At 44.1% G+C, this 15304-nt stretch overlaps 1 protein-coding gene across 24 annotated transcripts in view; it reads left to right on the forward strand.

Annotated features, from left to right (window-relative positions):
- The first annotated feature begins 2165 nt into the window (after window positions 1-2165).
- LOC110495446 (poly(rC)-binding protein 3) overlaps window positions 2166-15304 on the forward strand; it is a 34293-nt gene continuing 21154 nt past the window's right edge. For 9 of the 24 annotated variants that reach the window (XR_016488319.1, XR_016488323.1, XR_016488327.1 and 6 more), the window contains exons 1-3: window positions 2199-2483; window positions 8381-8499; window positions 10115-10237. The gene's annotated coding sequence lies outside the window, so the exon portion shown is untranslated. Of the gene's footprint in view, window positions 2484-2587; window positions 2744-8380; window positions 8500-10114; window positions 10238-15304 lie in introns of those variants that run through there. The other 15 variants (XR_016488321.1, XM_090207844.1, XM_090207856.1 and 12 more) reach the window with 6 other exon arrangements.

The following is a 15304-nucleotide window of genomic DNA, read 5'->3' on the forward strand; positions in this document are numbered from 1 at the left end:
TGGATAATCATTGGACCTGACCGTCTCGCGCTGTGATATCAGGGAGTTCTATGTTCCTGGTCCGGGTTGAACCAAGCAAGGGCGCATCATGTCATCGGGTGGAAAGCGGGGAGGGAGGGAGGAGCGCATTTCTCTAATCAAACAGCAATCTGCCCCCCTTGGCCAATCGTCCAGAAACATACAACATCTCTTTTCCATAAAAATAAATGTTTGAATGTTCAAAATAATGTTCAAAATAAAGCGTTTTTATCGCAATCACTTTTGCACAGAATCCGACTCATCACTAATCCGATGTATCACTCCAATTGCTTAATTACTTCACGTTTGTTTAGAACCGGCTCACGCCCGTCAGGCCGCCCTGTTCCAAAATTAATGCAATCACCTTCACCCGATACAAACTCCCCCCATCGGGGTAACCCGGGCTAGATAAACGAATCCCCTTAGTGTTAACGTCCATATTAAATCTTTGGAGAGTAGGCTACATGTCGGCGTTACAATGTAACTGAATAAAGTAACGTTGTTATGGTATGAGGAGAAAACGTATGCGAATGTTTGTAAACTTTATTTTCGCGTCACGTGTGATCTTTTATATACACATTTGGAATACGTCTAGCAGTATGAATATGCTTGAAAACGGCTGCAACATCATAAACAAACTTCAGCAAACATTTGCAATCTGAGTTTGACCTTTGGTGCTATAAATGAGGGCATAGCAATGGAGTGGTGACTGACTCTCTCCAGTGCGCATGTCACACAAACCTATTGTGCATTTGCCTACTTATTTTTCAAACTGGGTTCTTTTATAGGATTTGGTAGGGTATTTATAACATATTTACTACACGTATAAATAGTTCTCTGAGTATGGCATGACCAATTTGATTATCATGTGGTTGGTTTTAAGTTTTAAAAAACTGCCTCAGGCTACATGGAGAGAATCAGTCCATTGTCACAGCACTTTAAATGTTATGTGATTTAGCCAGTCATGAGATATCTTCTGTGCCCTCAACAGAAACCAATAAACACATATCTGGGGATTTGGTTGTCATGCAGTTATCCCAAGGCAGTCCAACAGTGTGCCTTGATTTCATGGACATCACAGCCATAGCTGTGAGGAAGGCCTCACTGCAAATTCTGGATCCATCCAACCTTTCCTTTTCTAACCAAGACCCGTCTGCGCCTAGTGCTGTTTCCCAGACGAAGCACCTCCCTCTGTGTCACCTCCTTTGAGAACCAGACCCTAATGGGAAAGGATAGCATGCATGCATACGGTGGCGGCCATTCTGCTGTATCACTTTCATCCATGAATGTATTCTGTGCTTTCAACTAGGAACTATCCACCTCTTTCAGATCAGTGGTTATAAGGAATCGGACAGAGAGGGAAATAAGTCTTTAGGACATCATTTCCACAACATTTTCCTGTTACCTTGGTTTGACTGTGGCAATATCCTGTATATTATTCACAGCGACCAATACTAATTTCATCGCAGCTGGTAAACCCTGCCTATATTTCCCCTCTGTGCCCATCTTTCCCCTCCCATTTTCTATGAATCTTTTATAGCCATCTCCTGTCCAGTATAGAGGAGGTACATCCTCTACAGCACAGCCTGTCAGCTGTGTTTTATTAGAGGGCTGAAATACTGCTGAATCAGAGGTTTCACCTCTCCTCCCTCTTTAACAATCAACTCTGTACGTGTGTATGCACGTGTATTCCTGTGTGTGTGTCTGTGTGTGCACTACTGCGTGTGTTCTGTTTTCAGAAATAATGCAACATGTCATGCGTAACCTCCTTTAAGAGGGTAGCCGTACATGAGAATGACTGTAGCATGCAGTACAGCACCTGACTGGATCTCAGCTAGTGTTGTAGTGTTGGGAGCATGCTGCCTATTGTGTTATCACACTGGTTTAGGTGCATCAGAATCTAATCACTCTAATGTGTCCCAGGTCAGGGTCTTAAATCACTCACACAGGCTAAGTGCACCTTCCTAAATCTGTCACTAAGAGAGAGGGAGTTTCTAAGAGTCCAAAGGCAATTTCTATGATTGGCTGGATGAGTCATTGCACTTATTGGCCCTGCCTTCAACGTCTCTCATTGGGTCGTGCAGTTTTACAGCTGCCTCTCATTGGGCCAGTAGGAGAGAGTGGGCCGGGTCTTACTCTTGTTCTCTGTGTTTGAGTGTCTGTGGATGGGTAAAGACACTTTCTCTCCCATCCTGGGAGTAACTGCGTGTGTTAGTTCCTGTCTGTAGGCTGTGTGAGTGTGTGTTTGGGTGTGTGTGTGAGAGAGAGAAAGGGAGAGAGTAGCGTTTATGTTTCACCTCCCTGTCTCCCTGTTCCCTGTCCTTCCTCTCCTCTCTACTCCTCTCTCGTTCCCTCTCCTGGACTACCCCATTGGGACCTACCCAGACCCCTTCCCTGCCTGGACCCTCCACTCTCCATCCCTTTGACTCTCCTCATCTCTCCATCCCTCCCTCTCCCAGGTCAAGGTAAGCACCACTCTTTCGTATTCAGAATGGGACTTTATCTAGCTTCCTCTAATTTCCGACGTCTGATGAATTACGACCCTGGATAAGTTTACACCATATTGCAGTTTTCTAATCAATCTCAGGTCAGAGATATTCAAGACAGTTGGCATTGCATACAGCCCAGTGATCCTGAGAAGCTCTCTTCCCTTTTTCCTCCTTGGCTGCTGTTCAAAGACGCCTGCTTGCCGGGCCCTTCTTCCTCCATGCAGACCATGGCTCTGGTGAGTCTGCTCAGAGGGAGGCAGGGAGGGAGAGAATGAAGCAGGGGATTAAAATCAGCCAGCAAGGCCACATGGATTTCATCTACCCAGACTAAGCTCAGTCTAAAAGAGGTCCCTTATCTCTCTCCTCTTTTTTGGTCTTTGAAACATGGGTATCCTGCTCTCTGGGCATGGCCGTCTCACCTCATTTGAAAGTTTAAAATAAAAAGTAAATTCATGCTCGGATGCAGTGGTGGTTGTTTGTACCAGGCTGACACGTGTTTTGTTGTTCTTTTAGGCTGTTGTTTTCATAGGCTTTGACCTAATTAGCCCACAGATGCTCCAACAGTAGGTACAAAACAGTATCCCTACTTCCCCTCTTAGAAATGCATTGTCTCCTGTACTGTGGAGGTTGTGGGAGCACCATTAGCTAGCAAATGGAATTATGTTGCACACAGGATAATTGCCTTACCAGATAGTGTAATTACCTGCTAAATTGAATCAAAGTCATGGCCTCACTGCATTCCCTTCTGTAAACAGGGTTTAGAGGGAAGGCATGCTGACTGGTACTGAGGATGGACAGGGTGTGCTCTGTCTGATTGGACTTCCTGTTTTGAATCTAGTTAGGAGGGAGGGCTGAGTGTGTTGATGTAGTCCCTCAAATAAATATTGTTCTGTATACATACGACTGTGCTTTTACTAGCCAGTTAGAACCGGCACATTGTAACTACTGTGACCTGCATGTGATACCGGTTTGTTGGGGTCATCTTGACTAATTTCAAACATATATCAACTGGTGGTGATTGTACAAATATTCTCATGGCATCTTGTTTTATTAGATGCATAGCTACCTGTACTAGAAACAAACAGAGTCAAATAAATGTGGACATTTTTCCCCCTTACAAGCTTCACATGTCTTTGTTAACAGTCCAACGACTGTTGTTTGGAGTAAGAACACAAGGATGCGGTGTATATGGCTTGAAAAGTGGAGAGACGAAACGGTTCGCCAATAGTGCTGTTAACGTTGTATCCTTGACTTCTCAGTTACCCTCTGTCTGCACAGTAGGACAGCAGAGTTCAAAAGACATTCAAGATCCAGAACCTGCCATTCAGGCAGTACTGTGTCTTATTGGTCCATTGTCAACCTCTCAATAGGATGGATTCATGTTTTTTAACGAGTGTGGGAAATGCAGCTCAATAATGTGACATTTATTGAAATCGTAAGAGTAGTTCAATTATCATAATAACTCTCTGAAGTGTGCAGGTGTTAGCAGTGGAGCCGTATCATGTTGTAATCTATGTTCAGTATCTGCTCTATGCATCCATAGTACTGCAGCTCTGAAACAGACCTGCTGTGTACATGCCTCAGGGTTTTGGCAGTTCCATTTACTCCCATATGGCTCTACAACAAGGAGCTGACATGAGCTGTTTTCATCAGGTGTAAGGAGGAAAACTGATGATGATGGCTTATAGAACTCAGGGCCCCAAATGGAACAGAATACACAGCCGTATGGAAATTGGAGGACATTTTGACAGATCTGACGTGTAAGTGGTTGTGTGTGTGCGTGCTAGCACCTTCTTGTGTAAATGTGTATTGTCCTGTCAACAATAAGGAAGGAAGGACTTTACTTACCCATTGATGGACGTTAGGGATGATACCATAGCTTCTCATTACCACACCTCTGTGTTCAATAGGCTCATTAGGTTGTATTCTATTCTAAGTCCTCCTGCACCCATTTGCACCATAACTCATAACAGGATGTAGTGTAAGTGATACTCAGGCCTGAGAGAGAAACCTGAGTCCTCTCTCTGTTCACTGGCCACACAGAGGAGAGTTATGGCCTGGGAAATAGAGATATTTTTGTCTCAGAGAAAAACAATCTCTCTCTCTATCTCTCTCTGTTTGTCCTTCTCTCTCTTCCTCTCTCTTTGTCATCTCTCGATCTCTCTCTTTTTCTTTCTTTCTTTCTTTCTTTCTTTCTTTCTTTCTTTCTTTCTTTCTTTCTTTCTTTCTTTCTTTCTTTCTTTCTTTCTTTCTTTCTTTCTTTCTCTCTCTCTCTCTATCTCTCTCTCTCTCTCTCTCTCTCTCTCTCTCTCTCCCTCCTTCCCTCCATAACCTGGTTTGACAACCATTAGTCAGTTTTATGATGTTGACGGGAGGATTATAGACGGCTCACTGTGAGCTCACTGTTTCCTTTAGACACATTTCCTCCTAATCGTCTGCAGGTGCAGCACACGGAGTTGAAAGAGCAACTGATGATTGTCACTGCAGCGTCTTACAGTAAGCCGAGCCACTCTCCCTGATCGCTCTCTCTTTGGGAAGGAGGGCGTAAAGATGAGTACGAAGCACAGAATACTCAGGGGACGAGGATGTGTAAAATATCATTTGTCTTCATCCAACCCGTGATGCTGTTTTGTCATGTGTCTATGCAAGCATTGTCTGTCCCTGTTTGGTACACAAGCATTTCTGGAGAGAATGGATTGTCTGGCCGTCTCGGTTGACACGCACATGGCAAAGCTGTTGTTGAAACAACCTTGTGCAAACCATCTGCACTTCCAGGTTAGCTACAGTACATATTAACTATACACACCTATAGATGTAGAATAGGATCAGAGACGAAGGCAGACATCTCAGTACTCTCTTTGAGCTGTTGTATTTCTGCCTGTATTATAGAATTAGCTGAGTAGACCGGAACAGGGCATTCGCCTCAGACTGACATGGAAATCATGTTATGCATACTATTTAGTCTTATGGAACTCAGTCTCATTTCAAAGCATCGCATTTTGGTTGATACCGCAGCCCTTGTGACTGTTGTTGTCAGAAAGCCCTGGAAGTTAAACAGTGTCAAGTTATACTGCAGCCCTTATGACTGTGTGGTTCACAGGGTAAAGTTACACATACTAACAGCCATAATTTCAGTACTTAAACCAACATGTTTTTTTTTCATCACTAATATACTCTTACTAGTGGCCTTTACGGTGTTGATGTCAAAGCAACGTACAATTAGAGAGCAGTGATATTTCTCTCAGCAAGAGGTTGAAAGAGGGAGAAAATGGAGGGATGAAATAAAGAGGTAGATGATTACTTTAAAGGGGCAATCCACAGTTGAAATAATAAAGCGTTTCCTCCACTTATGTTTGGTAAAAGGCTGAGGGATGTGCCTGGAGAAATGTTACCACTTTCAAATTCATAGACAGAGATATAGATGCAAGGATCGACCAACCAAGATGTCAACATTATAGTTATAAGCATGTTTTGAGGCTATGCACTGTTTGTTTACAAGTACAATGTTTACAAACATTGGAGTAAAACAAGTTGATATTTTGGGGTTCTGATGGAGTACGGTAGTTGAACTGAGCTCATAGGGAATCTATAAGTTATGTTATTCAACAATCAATGGGTACATATCATACATTTCTATGTCCAAAAATGTACAGTTGAAGTCAGAAGTTTACATACACCTTAGCCAAATACATTTAAACTCAGTTTTTCACCATTTCTGACATTTAATCCTAGTCAAAGGTCAGTTAGGATCACCACTTTATTTTAAGAATGTGAAATGTCAGAATAATAGTTGAGAGAATGATTTATTTCAGCTTTTATTTCTTTCATCACATTCCCAGTGGGTCAGAACACTCAATTAGTATTTGGTAGCATTGCCTTTAAATTGTTTAACTTGGGGCAAACGTGTCGGCTAGCCTTCCACAAGCTTCCCACAATAGGTTTGGTGAATTTTGGACCATTCCTCCTGACAGAGCTGGTGTAACTGAGTCAGGTTTGTAGGACTCCATGCTCGCACACGCTTTTTCAGTTCTGCCCACAAATTTTCTATAGGATTGAGGTCAGGGCTTTGTGATGGCCACTCCAATACCATGACTTTGTTCTCCTTAAGCCATTTTGCCACAACTTTGGAAGTATGCTTGGGGTCATTGTCCATTTGGAAGACCCATTTGCGACCAAGCTTTAACTCCCTGACTGACGCTTGAGATGTTGCTTCAATATATCCATATAATTTTCTTTCCTCATGATGCCATCTATTTTGTGAAGTGCACCAGTCCCTCCTGCTCCAAAGCACCCCCACAACATGATGCTGTCACCCCGTGCTTCGTGGTTGGGATGGTGTTCTTCGGCTTGCAAGCATCCCCCTTTTTCCTCCAAGCATAATGATGGTCATTATGACCAAACAGTTCTATTTTTGTTTCATGAGACCAGAGGAGTACGATCCCCATGTGTAGTTGCAAACCTTGGTCTGGCTTTTTTTATGGCGGTTTTGAAGAAGTGGCTTCTTCCTTGCTGAGCGACCTTTCAGGTTATGTAGATATAGGACTCGTTTTACTGTAGATATAGATACTTTTGTACCTGTTTCCTCCAGCATCTTCACAAGGTCCTTTGCTGTTGTTCTGGGATTGATTTGCACTTTTCGCACCAAAGTACGTTCATCTCTAGGAGACAGAATGCGTCTCCTTCCTGAGCGGTATGATGGCTGCGTGGTCCCATGGTGTTTATACTTGTGTACTATTGTTTGTACAGATGAACGTGGTACCTTCAGTCGTTTGGAAATTGCTCCCAAGGATGAACCGGACTTGTGGAGGTCTACAATTATTTTTCTTGGCTGATTTCTTTTGATTTTCCCATGATGTCAAGCAAAGAGGCACTGAGTTTGAAGGTAGGCTTTGAAATACATCCACAGGTACACCTCCAATTGACTCAAATGATGTCAATTAGCCTATCAGAAGCTTCTAATGCCATCATTTTCTGGACTTTTCCAAGCTGTTTAAAGGCACAGTCAATTTAGTGTATGTGAACTTCTGACCCACTGGAATTGTGATACAGGGAATTATAAGTGAAATAATCTGTCTGTAAACAATTGTTGGAAAGATTAGTTGTGTCATGCACGAAGTAGATGTCCTAACCGACTTGCCAAAACTACAGTTCATTAACAAAAACGTTTGTGGAGTGGTTGAAAAACAAGTTTTAATGACTCCAACCGAAGTGTATGTAAACTTCTGACTTCAACTGTATGTAGCAACTGCAGATTGCCCCTTTAAGGTGGAGAAAGTGGGAAGGGGCAGAAGACAGCACAGGAATTCCTTTTAGAAGTCATAAAATATGAAACAGTCTGATTCATCGTGGTAGGCTTTGCTAAGAAGCGTTCTGATGTAATAGCATATTGCATTCAGAGCATTTCTGTCCTCAGTCCAACAGTGAGTTGTATTTGAACACAGCGACCAACAGAGGGCACTGTTATCCTGTTGAAACAGCAGCCACAGCGGTAAAATTACTCCTTTCCTTTTGCAGGCCAAGCACATTGAACACATACGACTTGTCCTAAACCACCCTCAGAGTGGCAGGTTATCATTGCGCTACGTGCCATTGATGTTGACGACATCCGCTGACATCCCACTGTCTAGCCGACTATCTAATCAAGATCTAGAGACAATGTCATCATCTATATTATGGTCAATTCTATCTAAAGCGTTTCAGCGGCAACAGGGGGTCCAATAGGGGGTCCAATAGGGGGTCCAACAGGGGGTCCAACAGGGGGTCCAACAGGGGAAATCAGAAATAATCATGGAAAAGCGGTTGATTGAGATAATCAATGTTCAATCAAAACTCACATTTAACCCCGGCCTGCAAATGTTTGACTCTTTCTCTAGTCTCCGGGTGGATCAGAAGTGGAGAGGTGGAATCTTCCATGTTATTCTGGAATGTGGGATAAGACAGGGTCCCATGACATGGAGGAGAACAGCAAGGAGATTTCCTGGACCCCTCTTTGGTAAGAACAGCATGATCTTCTGACATTACCCATTAGGCTGATAATCAACACACACACACACACACGCACGCACACACACACACACACACACACACACCCACACACACACACACACACACACACACACACACACACACACACACACACACACACCCACACACACGCACGCACGCACACACACACACACACACACACACACACACACACACACACACACACACAAATACACGCATACACCTTTTCACACAATATAAGGAGGCTGTTATTTTCAGCAGCAGAAGAGAATGCTACTAATTTGAGTTTTTGTTGGGTTTACTAATGATGAAAGCCATTTAAGCATACACTAATGGTGTAGGTCCACATACTGTATGGTGTTTGTTCTGCCTTTTAGCCAGGGACGGACTGACCATCTGGCATTTCGGGCAAATGCCAGATGGGCTGGTCCAGTTTTAGCCCATTGGGCCTGTCTAACTTGGGTTTGTTGTGCAAAATTATCTTTATCTGAATAATATAGGGGTCCTCAAGGAATAAAATGGGCCGTTGAGGGGCCTCAAGAAAAAGAAAAAAAATGGGCCTTCATGGGGGCCTCAAGGAAAAATATGGGCCAATATGTTAGAAATGCTAGAGCCGATTCCGGGCCCCAGTTTTATTATATTTGACCTAGAAGTGGAGGCTTTCACCTACTGCAGAAATACTAAAATATTAGATGTTCCATAACCTGTAGGTAGGTAGGAGTGGTTCTGAACGGATAGTTCATCACTTCTGCTCTTTTCTATAACCTGTAAGAAACACTATATATGGTCTATTCTTGGCATGTAGGTTTCTTACTTATGGTTGGCACAAATTGAGACATGGGGAGGGGAATGGGCAGGTTATACTGTATGCAAATGTGGTACTGTAGTTACTGTAGTATTTACTGTAGTGATTTTGCTGAATATAGTATACTGTAGTATTTACTATAGTATTCTACGATGTACTACAACATGATATAGTAATACTACACATGATCGAGGCATACTTCAGTGTGTGGTATAGTATTCTACAGTATACTTGTAACGATTCTCTTGTTGTGAAGTTGAGGCGGACCAAAACGCAGCGTGGTGGTTGTTCATTGTATTTTAATGAAGACACTATACATGAACAAACTAACGAAAACAAGAAACGTGAGAACTCAAAACAGCCCTATCTGGTACAAAGACAGGAACAATCACCCACAAACACACAGTGAAACCCAGGCTACCTAAGTATGATTCTCAATCAGAGACAACTATTGACACCTGCCTCTGATTGAGAACCATACTAGGCCGAAAACATAGAAATGCCCCAAAACATAGAAAAACAAACATAGACTGCCCACCCAACTCACGCCCTGACCATACTAAATAAATACAAAACAACAGAAATAGAGGTCAGAACGTGACAATACTACAGTTTACTACAAAATTATGTAGTAAGTACTAGTAAACTGAAGCATTTTTTCATGTGGGCTGAAATGATTTATTTTACAGTACTGCGTTTCAGTCATGAATATTCACATTTTTCTGTAATAAAGAAAAAAGTGGTAACAGTTTGAAATGTATTCTTAATGGTTCTTATGTTTTCCTCCTCTCTCTAGAATGGGTTGATGCTGGTCCTGCTGGAGCTGATGATCTGAACCAGTCTGTCAGCCACCTAGCTCCCCCTCCTCCAAACACAACCACTGCCCATGTCCTGATCCCAGTGGTCCAGCTTGTCTGTGGTAAGTCCCTCCTTACCCCTCCCCTGCCCTCCCTCCCCTGCCCTACCCTCGCCTCTTTAGTTTTTTTTTCTATTAAAAGCACATTAAGTCTATGCTTAACTAAAGACGCCCAGTGCAGTCCATAGGCCTACACCCGAGGCCTACAACCAAGCTGCTGCAGAGTTTAATGTGTAGTGCCAGGGTTGCAAAGGGCCATCTCTGAGGGTCTGGTGACTTTCTTTGCCTCTCGCCTCTGTAATGCTTGATGTGCCACTGTCAACACACACACACACGCACACACGCACACACGCACACACGCACACACACACACACACACACATGTGGGGCTAAGGCCACTCTCCCTCTGACACCCTGGGTATCTTGTGTCCTTTGTCACCACAACTAGCTCTGCCACACTGGCAGCTTTAGCTTACAGCCAGTCAGTGCAGGAGTGTGCAAGTGCAGGCATTTGTGTGTCATTTCTTGTGCATTTGGTGTCTGTGTGTGTGGTCTGTAGCCTACTTGTCAGGGATAAAAATGTGTCCCAGTCTCCAAGCTTTAAGTGCTCACCGTGCCACCCACACAAGTGGGTGGTGAATGGTGATACATACAATGTGATTAGAAGCCTCTTACTTGGGCCCTTCTGTGATGTATTCTACAGTGTTTGTATAGTCGTCCCGGTCACCAAGCTATGAGATTGAAGACCTACGAGGGAGAACATGCCACCTCCCTCTGTACATGTGGGTGAGATGCTCCGGGTGCCAGTTCAACTGACGTGGTCAAGTTCAATTTATATCACACTCATGTGTCGGCAGTATTAGACAAAGTGTTTCTATTGACCCCAGGAGCAACAGTGCAAGTATAAACAGGCACACATACACACACACACATCTCCCTCAACTACCAGCAAAATGTACACAGTCATTAATCATCTCAAAACAAGTGATGTATGCTTCAGATACCCTACGAGAAGACAGTCGAAGAGAGAGAGGGAGGAGAAAAAAGCGAGAGAGGAGGAAAAGGAGAGAGTAGAACACAGAGAGAGAGACCCTAGAGCATGGTACATGTAGCTTTATCAATCTAAACAAAAAGGGAGACAAAGTCCCCTCTCTCTTCTGTGCCCTCTGCAGATCCTTAATGGAAGAGACAGATATTACAGACTACCACTAGTGCTTCCACTAGCTGCACCCCGCAGTACTCTGGCTGGTTATAATCTCTGTCCTGTTGTCCTGTATCCATGGTGGTGCAGTACTCTGGCTGGTTATAATCTCTGTCCTGTATCCATGGTGGTGCAGTACTCTGGCTGGTTATAATCTCTGTCCTGTATCCATGGTGTTGCAGTATTCTGGCTGGTTATAATCTCTGTCCTATATCCATGGTGGTGCAGTACTCTGGCTGGTTATAATCTCTGTTCTGTATCCATGGTGGTGCAGTACTCTGGCTGGTTATAATCTCTGTCCTGTATCCATGGTGGTGCAGTACTCTGGCTGGTTATAATCTCTGTCCTGTATCCATGGTGGTGCAGTACTCTGGCTGGTTATAATCTCTGTCCTGTATCCATGGTGGTGCAGTACTCTGGCTGGTTATAATCCCTGTCCTGTATCGATGGTGCTGCGGTACTCTGGCTGGTTATAATCTCTGTCCTGTTGTCCTGTATCCATGGTGGTGCAGTACTCTGGCTGGTTATAATCTCTGTCCTATATCCATGGTGGTGCAGTACTCTGGCTGGTTATAATCTCTGTCCTATATCCATGGTGGTGCGGTACTTTGGCTGGGCATAATCTCTGTCCTATATCCATGGTGATGCAGTACTCTCGCTGGTTATAATCTCTGTCCTATATCCATGGTGGTGCAGTACTCTGGCTGGTTATAATCTCTGTCCTGTATCCATGGTGGTGCAGTACTCTGGCTGGTTATAATCTCTGTCCTATATCCATGGTGATGCAGTACTCTGGCTGGTTATAATCCCTGTCCTGTATCCATGGTGGTGCAGTACTCTGGCTGGTTATAATCTCTGTCCTGTTGTCCTGTATCCATGGTGGTGCAGTACTCTGGCTGGTTATAATCTCTGTCCTATATCCATGGTGATGCAGTACTCTGGCTGGTTATAATCCCTGTCCTGTATTCATGGTGGTGCTGTACTCTGGCTGGTTATAGTCTCTGTCCTGACCTACATGTCTGATGTCATCACATAGCACTAAACCGTATAACCCACATGTCTGATATCATCACTAATTCTAACCATGGATGGATTTTCCATCAATGTGGTCATTTGATTTGATTAGTGTAACTTGTACTGTATAGGATATGTTATTTAAGCAACTACACCCAAGGGGTGTGTGGTATATAGCCAATATATCACGGCTAAGGGCTGGTCTTAGTCGTGGTATATTGGCCATTTACCACAAACCCCTGAGGTGCCTTATTGCTGTTATAAATGGGTTACCAACGTAATTAGAGCATTAAAAATAAATGGTTTATCATACCAGTGGTATACTGTCTGATATACCACGGCTGTCAGCCAATCAGCATTCAGGGCTCAAACCACCCTGTTTATAATGACTTATAGAACACTGACAAATCTACAAATCGCGCGTTGAGAAATGACGTCGCAAAAACAACAATCTGTTGAGGAGGTGAATAGCGTCAGTGAATGTTGCGTTTGATTAGAAGTTGAAAGGACCATTCCTCTGTATATATGGACGCTGGCATTACTAAAGGAAGACCACATACGACACGTGACACAAGAGACAGACCAACACGGTTAAAGTTCCATTTCACCCCATTCATTATTGGTTTTAGCTGCAAGGCAATGTGGACCCATTACTGGCTGCATTGACCACATCAGTGGAGAGGGTCAGGCCATATTTTCCATTAGGGGCTGGGATTGTTGGTGTGGATTATGGGGCTGTGGGGGCACAGAGGGGAAGGGGAGGCTTTTAGAAGGGGAGGGGAGAGGAAGCAGCCCGGCAGAGGAGGTCTGTTGTTTTGCCTGAGACAGAAAGAAGTGCCGTGCACTCTTATCCCCACGGGTGTATAATGCTGGTCATTGGGATGAAAAGATGGTCAAAGATTACACGACTCTATTCTATGATCAAAACCGGACATCAGGGCCCAGTTTTTCAAAAGCGATGCACAGAAATATAAAATGCCTAGAAACAGAATGAATAGAGCGGGAGTCCACATTCAAGTCAATGATACGTCCGTCCTATTCATTCTATTTCTATGCATTTAATCCTATCCGATAGGCAAAATCCAGATAACTTTAGAAAAACTGGGCTCTTGTTAAACTTGTTAAAGCACCATTCTGCCTGTCTGTAAAGTGTGTTGTAAGACAAATCTTATTCAGTGTCTGTTTGTTAGGTACTGTAGACAATGCATGGGACCAAGGGCATGTGGCTTGTGGCTTCTCCGCAATCAATAATGACATGCAGCCCAGGATACGTCAGTTGGTTGCATAAAAAGTATTGATATAAAATGTTCATTGGGTCAGGGGAAGTGCTTAGATAATCACTTCCACAAAAGTCCCTTCGTGAAACACACACACACGCAAACGCACACGCACACGCACACACACACGCACACACACACACACACACACACACACACACACACACACACACACACACACACACACACACACTCACACAACACTCGTTATTTGGTACCTCAGTGAGGTCAGCCCCGCCTCCTTCAGTCACCACGTCAACAATCACTAGCGGGATCGGCTGTTCCTCCTGATCCCTCTCTCCCTCGCTCCCTCTCTCCTTCACGCCCTTCTGCCTCCATCAGGCCTGCCTGTACCTGACAGGGGACTGGGGTGGCTATGGGGAGGGTGCTTCTCCCACGAGGGCTAGTCTGGGTTGGGCTGGACTGGGCTGGTCACCTTGCTGGAGGCTATGAGGGAAAGTTTACATATAGAAGCAGGCCAGCCAGCCCATACCTCAGAGTGTCCGTTGCCCTCCATGTTTGTCTGGTCCCAAACTGAACCTCCATCTCCTCCTCTGGAACTTTCCCTTCATCTGAACCGGTAAGATACTGTATACTGCCTGACCATATGAATACTACTAGGTAAAGAGGTCTTCTACAAGACTCACTCTGGACCTTTTGCATGGACTTGAGATGTAAATATCCTTGCCATCTCAAGTGCATAACTAGTATGTGTGGATGCTATAGGGGTTTGTATATGTTTGTTGCAAAACATGCACTGTGACTGCCTTGGGATATGGAGGAATACATTGGCCACGCCCCAATACTCTCAAATGTATTTATTTCCTTATTTCCTTTCTTTCATGAGTACTGATAGGTGCAACGACTGGGACAGGTTTTCCAGTTCCACAATATCACTTTCACCTATCAAGTCCTTTCAGATCAGTGGGCCCTAAGGGAAGGAGACAAGGAGAGGACGCTGTCTAAAACTATGGGGACAAGGCCTTACATGGTAATAACTTGAGGAAAAACGGTTCAAAAAGTTAAAGTCTGTGTCTGTGGGGCTTCCACCATGTACTCTTGGTTTTGAAGGAGAGCCAACAGCGTTATTTGAATATAAAGCAGATTCCCTGTGACACTGTGCCTCTCTCAGCCTCTTGTGATTCAATGTGGAGCAAATTTAATGCTCTATTTGTGGTATTCTCCCATGGGCCAATCGACAGGCGGGGCGGTAGGGCGGCTGCGGGGATCATTCTGTGTTTTTGGGGGGATAGATAGATAGATAGATAGATAGATAGATAGATTTGGCTAGAAATTCAAAAGGAAATTATCTTAACAGAGAAAAATGTCCTCCTGTGTGCTACCTATATCCCCCCACTAGAATCCCCATACTTTAATGAAGACAGCTTCTCCATCCTGGAGGGGGAAATCAATCATTTCCAGGCCCAGGGACATGTACTAGTCTGTGGCGACCTAAATGCCAGAACCGGACAAGAACCTGACACCCTCAGCACACAGGGGGACAAACACCTGCCTGCAGGTGACAGCATTCCCTCCCACATATGCCCCCCTAGGCACAACTATGACAACATAACAAACAAAAACGGGTCACAACTCCTGCAGCTCTGTCGCACACTGGGTATGTACATAGTCAATGGT

The sequence above is a fragment of the Oncorhynchus mykiss genome, chromosome 18, assembly GCF_057628025.1.
Source record: "Oncorhynchus mykiss isolate SJ-2025 chromosome 18, ASM5762802v1, whole genome shotgun sequence".
Classification (NCBI taxonomy): Eukaryota; Metazoa; Chordata; class Actinopteri; order Salmoniformes; family Salmonidae; genus Oncorhynchus; species Oncorhynchus mykiss.